We start from the raw sequence: 7,309 nt of genomic DNA, 5'->3' as shown, positions 1-7,309 counted from the left end.
CACTAATTTCAAATTTCTTTACTTCAAATCTCTTTGTCTAGGTGTAGGGATGATTTTTAATGAAGATGGTTTAGGGTTTTAGTGTGGAACAACATGAGAAATCAAGCTTGAGAAAGAAAAATGGAAGAGGGAGAGCTCTTAGGGAATTTCAGCCATGGGAACTTTAGAAGGAAGAAGATGACTTTGAGTGGTTGAGTTTTTGTCATCTTATACTTATATATATCTTATGGTAAATTGCACAAAATATTAATGATGTAATACTTGTATTATGCTTAGTAATAACTCATATAATAACTCATATGTTTATAATTGATTTTTCTTCTTTTCATTTCCCATTTCAATTGAATTTTTCATGATTTTAATTTATTTTATGTGTTTTAATCTCTCTTATTTTAATTGACATTTAGGTCAAAATTCAACTCTGAGGTTAAAATGACCAAAATGCCCTTCGTTATGCTTGTCGGGTTATTTTTGTCTGTACTGATTAATAAATTTTCTTGAATTTTCCTTTGATATTTTTAATATTATTTATACCTCAGTAAACCTTTAATTAAGTCCTAAAAATTATTTCCTAGGGCTCCTCATGAGTCAAGGGTCGACAGCTGTCTTCACAGTTACTTCTCGGTATGGTCACCCATCGCCGGAACCTTATGAAGGAGCGGAAGAATGAAAAACACAAGTTTATACCATTGAATTCAAAAATTTTCACCTAAGGTCACATGCATCATGCAAGATTTATTTTTATCTATTTGATTTCAATGATAAACAACATATTAAAACTCTTTTAATATGTTTTGAGAGATGTATTTGCCATTTAAGATTTTAGAATTAATCAGATTAATTTTAGAACCCTAGATTAAATCAAGAACAAATACACTAACCTCTTGATGCACTGCAGCGTATTTGTACCTTTGTGATGTGTCTTTAGGACACCAGATGTTGTCCTTCTAGCTTGTCCACACAAAGTTCACTTATGGCAGCCCTTGAACAGCTTCTAAAGCTTTTTCTATGAATTAGAAAATCAAGTTTTTCCTTTTGAGAGATTAAAGATGTAAACAGAACACTAGAAACGATTTCTACTATTTTTAATTCAAGAGATTGTTTGCTAATCTCTTGGAATAGATGAGAGATGAAGAAGATGAAAAGGGAGAGGAGCCTTTGGGTGGTGGCACAAAGGGGAGCAGCAACTGGTTTTTTAAATTTTCTTTTCATAACAACACTTATATAGCTAGGTCACCAATTAAAACCCTTGCCACATGTAACCTTCTTATTGGCTCTAGGTTTAATTGACCCAATCACATTGTGCCAAGTGTCAAACCTATATTTAATCTTAATTTTAATCATCTTACATGATTAAAAGACATTTGACAAGCTTATGTGTAATGCCATGTGTCATCATCTCATGGTGCCATATGTCACCCTGTAATTGACCAAAATGCCCCTGTGTCTTAATTTTGAGTTCTCAACCCAAAATAATTATTTCTCTTCTTCTAATCAATTTATATCAAATATAAATTAATTAATTAATTAATCTCTATTAATTAATTTCTCGTTAATTAAATTTATATTTAAACACTTTAAATATAAATTTAACTTATGCTATACATCCAATAACCTAGATTTGGTTTCAAGTCATGCTAGGGACTTTGCAATCTAATTGCAAACTAAACCTATTTAATTAATCAATTAAACTCTTTAATTAATTAATTAAATCATATTTAATTTGGTGATTACTTGTGTATGTGTGTGACTTAGTAGGCTCATCACTAATTGGCAATGAGACATGATATCAACTCTTAATATTATCAGAACTCTTTCTTACCATAAATGATTTCTCTAAATCATTTTATGCACCTCATAGACCATGGTTAACACCTAGCATAGCATGCCATGGCCACCCAATCAGCAATAAGGTTTACCTTAAATGAACCTATAATCATATGTTACCATGCACTAGAATCTCTCTGTTACAAAATCCCAACTCAAGCTGGAGTCATGGTTTATGTCAAACCCCATTTGCTATGAATATTATATTCTCTTTTAATTCCAGTTCTTGATTAAAAGATTTTCTCAACAAAAACTCTTTTCTGATTAAATCTATCTGTCCTGGCCAGAAACTTGAAACATCAAGAACAATTAAATCAACATATGATTTTATCCCTATTTATTTAGAGGAACAGATTCCATCTTGATCAATACCTACCTCCATATATAACTAGTAGGAGCCAACACATGCCCATATACCCATACATAGTACAAGTATGAAAGCAGTATCAAACTCAAACCACCTATATACAAGATAATTGTGCTATCTCAGGTCTAACGATTATATGCAGTGATATGATTTATGATAATACATTGACAAGAGTAAACTCTATGTGCTTGTCATAAGTGTCACTGGTTCGGCCTACTTATCATGTATAAATGCCTATCATATTTGTTATATGGCATGAGACTCACCATTTCATCTTATTTATATCTCTATCTCAGGTCTAACGATTATATGCACTGATATGATTTATGATAATACATTGACAAGAGTAAACTCTATGTGCTTGTCATAAGTGTCACTGGTTCGGCCTACTTATCATGTATAAATGCCTATCATGTTTGTTATATGGCATGAGACTCACCATTTCATCTTATTTATATCTCATATAAATAACTTGGGAAGAAACATGAATACAATCTTTCTGGATAAGTCATGTCCTTATTATGAAGTATCCTTGATTGTGAGCCTATTTATGATACTTTGTGCTAGAGATACTGTCACTCATATTCTTAACAACTTAAGAATAGAATTTCTAACAAAATATCAATGGAGCTTTTCTATTACACATAAATATATTATGTAAATGGAAAAGTGAAAATGTCTTTTATTAATAAAAGATGTACAAGATACATACTAAATGATAGGCTCTAGGGCATACTACTAACACCTTAGCTCATTTAACCTAGTTGCATTTCATTTCTTTTATTTTCTCTTAATTTTTCTTGTATTTTCTTAATATTTATTCCATCAATTTATGCCTCCTTACTCTAGTTTAAGTGTAGTTCCAGACATTCTGGTTGTCTGAGCCAACATTAATCATTGGAACAGTAGAGTGTACGGACTACTTACAGTGAGGGCGTTACAACCTGCAAGGGCGCTTTCTGCAAAATTAGTGAAGGGTGAAAATCTGGAAGGATGCCCTGAATAAGTAAATAAAAAAAGGGGGGGGGGGGGGAGGAGGAAAGGAGGGAGCTAAGTGATACACTTAAATTGTATACATGTTTTTAAGCGCAATTGTATGCTATCTCATAGCATTTAGGTAAGTAATCTCATGCATAGTAGTTGATTTTATTAGTTTTTATAATTTCTATTATCAAGCCCTTAATTCTATGTTTTTTGCATTATTTCAGGTGTTTGGGTGAAGCTCCAGAGTATAGGAGTGCAAAAGGGAAGCTTGGAGAAGTCAGAAGACTTAGAATTTCTGCTGCTACAAAGTACACGGGTCGTGTAAGCCAAGCCACAGACCCGTGTAACCATCTGCCAGATGAAAGCCAAAGAGCCATGGAGAAACAAAAGTACACAGGTCGTGTAATTGGACTCGTGTAATCTGCAGGGACCTATGTAAGTCTCTGCCAGGCACAAGCTTGAAGAACTTTCTGAGAACAAAAGTACACGACTCGTGTAACTAGGCCTGTATAGCCAGCACAGACCTGTGTAAGTCTCTATGCCAACGCAAGACTCTGCAATTCCACTCCAATAAGTTACATGGCTCTGGGCCATGTAGTGACACACGGGCTGTGTACCATGTGGCAGCAAGTTTTCAAACCTGAATTCCCGCTCTTGTTTACACATTAAAATCAAACTCCTAAGGGTTTTGGGACTCAAAATGACCTAACCCTAGAACAACTATTATAAATATGAAGAGAAAACATCCAAAAGGGAGAGGATCCTTTGACAGCACTTTTAGGAGTTTTAAAGAGACTCGCATCCTGCACTCTCTCCAGTCGTCTTGAGGAGAAGAATATTAGCATCAAGAGGAGTTTTCCAGTTGAAGTTCCATAGGATCAAAGCTGTAAACTCTCTTTGGTTCCTTCATTCCATCTCCTTAAATGGATTTTTATTATTTTATTTCTTCTATATGATTTCTTTTTACTGTCTTTACCTTTTTATCGTGATGTTTGTTGAACTCATGAGTGAGTAGTTTTCATATTCTAGAATTGGGTGAGTAATGCTTGTAATCATTGTTATGGATAAACATTAAGTTTTATTTATTAGATTTGAGGTTTGTTCCTTGATTTAATTTCTTGTGGTCTTAATGCATGCTATGTGTCGATACCCACTTAGTATTGATTGTAGATATTAATTGAATGACTGAAAGGTGAAGATTAATATTAGAAAATCAAGATCTTGAACCTAGGAATTCTAACCTAGACACAGGCTGATACCTTTGTGGAATTTCAAAATTAGTCGAAGGCTTTAAAGGATTTTAATTAATTTGATCGCTACGAAAGTCGAGTTTAAGTTAATTAGAATACACCCTAGGTGCCTTGAGAGAGGACTTAGGATACCTTAAGACTGATTTCCATCAAGGCAAATGATTTTCAACCCAGTAAATAGACAAGATAACATCCATAGCAAGATTCAAGTGTGAAATCTTAATTCCGGAATTGTTCAAAATAGATTACTTCATTTTAAATTTATCATCTTAGTGTTTAAAATAGACAACTTTCATTCCTTCATTGTTTGATAGCCTGTAGATTGGTACTTACTAATCAAATTCCTCATAGGAACGATACTTTACTCATCACTTTATTACTTGTTAGCGATCTGTGCACTTGCGGTAGTTGTAAAACTAGCAAACAAGTTTTTGGCGCCGTTGTTGGGGATTTTGGCTTTAGTAATATCGAGCGATAGGCAATTTAGCTGATTTAGCCAATTATATTTATTATCTAATTTTATTTGATTTTTTTTATTTCTTTTCTTTTCTCTCAGGTGCCCAATCTGCTATATGACCAGAACAAGGCCAGAAGAAGAAATTTTGGACTGTGATCCGGAGAAAGACAGAACTTTGAGAGCCATTAGGAGGGAAAGGAAACATCAAGAGCACGATAAAGAAGATCCTGAAATTTGAACCATGGCCAATAATAATGACAGACTAAGACTCTTAAGAGACTACGGAGCTCCATCTGTCCAAGGATTTCAGCCCAGTGTCACTAGATCCACTGTGGAAGCCAACGACTTTGAATTAAAACCAACATGGCTTCAAATGATTCAATAAACCCAATTTGTGGGTTCACTAATAGAAGATACACATTATCACCTCCAGTGCTTTCTTGCCCTTTGTGACACATTTAAGATGAATGGAGTGTTTGATCAAGCCATAAGACTCAGAGCATTTCCATTCTCCCTTTGAGATAGAGCAAGGAAGTGGTTACTTTCTCAATCAGCTGGAATGTTCACCACTTGGGAAAACCTCTCACAAGCTTTTCTAGCAAGGTATTTTCCACTTGTAAAGACTGCAAGACTGAGACTTGAGCTCAACACCTTCAGACAAAAGGAAGGTGAATCACTCTATGACGCATAGGAAAGATATAAAGACCTGAAGAGGGAATGTCCACACCATGGCACAGAGGATTGGCTGCTAGTGCAAAATTTTTATAATGGGTTTCTACCCTCTACAAAGAGCACAGTTGATTTAGCTGCAGAAAGTGACTTAATGGAGAAAATAGTGACACAAGCACTTGAACTTTTAGAAAGGGTTGCAGACCATAATTATGAGTGGTCAAATGAAAGAGGAAATGCAAGGAGAACAGCAGGGGTCCTGGAAGTGGACGCCCTAAGCATGATAAATGATCAATTTGATCAGCTCACAAGGAGGCTTGATAAAATGCAAGCCAATGCAGTAGGGATGAATAGTCAACATGAGGATAGCTATGGAGGAGGATATTCAGAATATAACTTTAATGAACCCTCTACAGAATAGATAAACTATGTGAATAATGGAGGAAACTTCAACCAGAGGTAGCCCAACAATCCATATTCAAACACTTATAATCCTAGATGGAGGAACCACCTAAATTTCTCATGGTTCAATCAGCAGAACCAACCAATAAACAAGCAACAGGGGTACAAACTGCCAGCACCCCCTGGATTTCAGAATAGAGGCCAAAACTTTGCATAGCCACCACCGCCTCCTCAACCTCAGCAACCTAAATCGAAGATAACCATGGAATCCATGATGAAAGGGTTCCTAGCAACTCAACAACAATAGAATGAATTGATTAAGCAGTTGACTTCTAGAATGGACCAACTTGCTACCCATAACAAGATGCTGGAGAATCAAATTGGTCAGCAAGCAAGTTCTTCAAGTAAGGCTGCTGGTAAACTGCCTAGTCAATCGAAGATGAACCCAAGGGAGCATTGTAAGGCAGTTACATTAAGGAGTGGGAGAACTCTAGTACAATCAGAGAAAGAACCAACAGATGAGACCTTAGAAAAATCTGAAAGCCAAGCAGAGAAAAAGGAGGGAGAAGCTAAGAAAGATCAAGAAGAGGAAGCAGGGAAGAAAACGAAGTTACCAGAGCCATACCAGCCTCCCCTACCTTTTCCTCAGAGATTTCAAAAAGCCAAATTGGACAAGCAGTTTGGGAAGTTTTAGAAGTTTTACAGAGACTTTATATCAACATCCCCTTCACTGAAGCACTCTCTCAGATGCCATCTTATGCCAAATTTCTTAAGGAAATTCTGTCAAAGAAAAGAAAGCTGGAAGACTATGAGACAGTAGCTCAAATAGAGAAATGCAGTGCCATACTGCAAAACAAACTGCCTCCAAAGTTAAAAGATCCAGGAAGCTTCTCCATACCCTGCCTCATTGGCAATAAGAAAATAGACAAGGCCCTGTGCGATCTTGGGGCAAGCGTGAGTTTAATGCCTCTATCAATATGCAAAAAGCTGGAGATCAGAGAACTAAGGCCCACGATAATCTCATAGCAATGGCTGATTGATCTGTTAAATATCTAATGGGCATTGCAATTGGCTGATCGATCTGTTAAATATCTAGTGGGCGTACTTGAGAACATCCTTATCAAAGTGGGCAAATTCTTCATTCCAGTAGACTTTGTTGTCCTTAAAATGGAAAAAGATGTTTAGATCCCTATCATTTTGGGAAGACCATTCTTGGCAACCACTGGAGCCATCATAGACATCAAAAAAGGTTGACATAATTGACAAACAAGTTAAAGGTTGACACAATGAAGTGGAATTCAACTTGTTCGACACAATGAAACACAAATTCGAACCTGATGAATGCTTTAAGGT

The 7,309-nt window shown here is 35.8% G+C and overlaps 1 non-coding gene across 1 annotated transcript; it reads right to left on the bottom strand.

Moving 5' to 3' along the window:
* Nucleotides 1-5,513: 5,513 nt before the first annotated feature.
* Nucleotides 5,514-5,620, bottom strand: LOC131173612 (small nucleolar RNA R71). The gene has a single exon (XR_009143925.1). It is a non-coding gene; the product is annotated as a small nucleolar RNA R71 (small nucleolar RNA).
* Nucleotides 5,621-7,309: the final 1,689 nt, after the last annotated feature.

This window comes from Hevea brasiliensis, chromosome 14, assembly GCF_030052815.1.
Source record: "Hevea brasiliensis isolate MT/VB/25A 57/8 chromosome 14, ASM3005281v1, whole genome shotgun sequence".
Classification (NCBI taxonomy): Eukaryota; Viridiplantae; Streptophyta; class Magnoliopsida; order Malpighiales; family Euphorbiaceae; genus Hevea; species Hevea brasiliensis.
The sequence above is the reverse complement of the archived record's forward strand: the minus strand, read 5'-3'. Positions and strand labels throughout refer to the sequence as shown.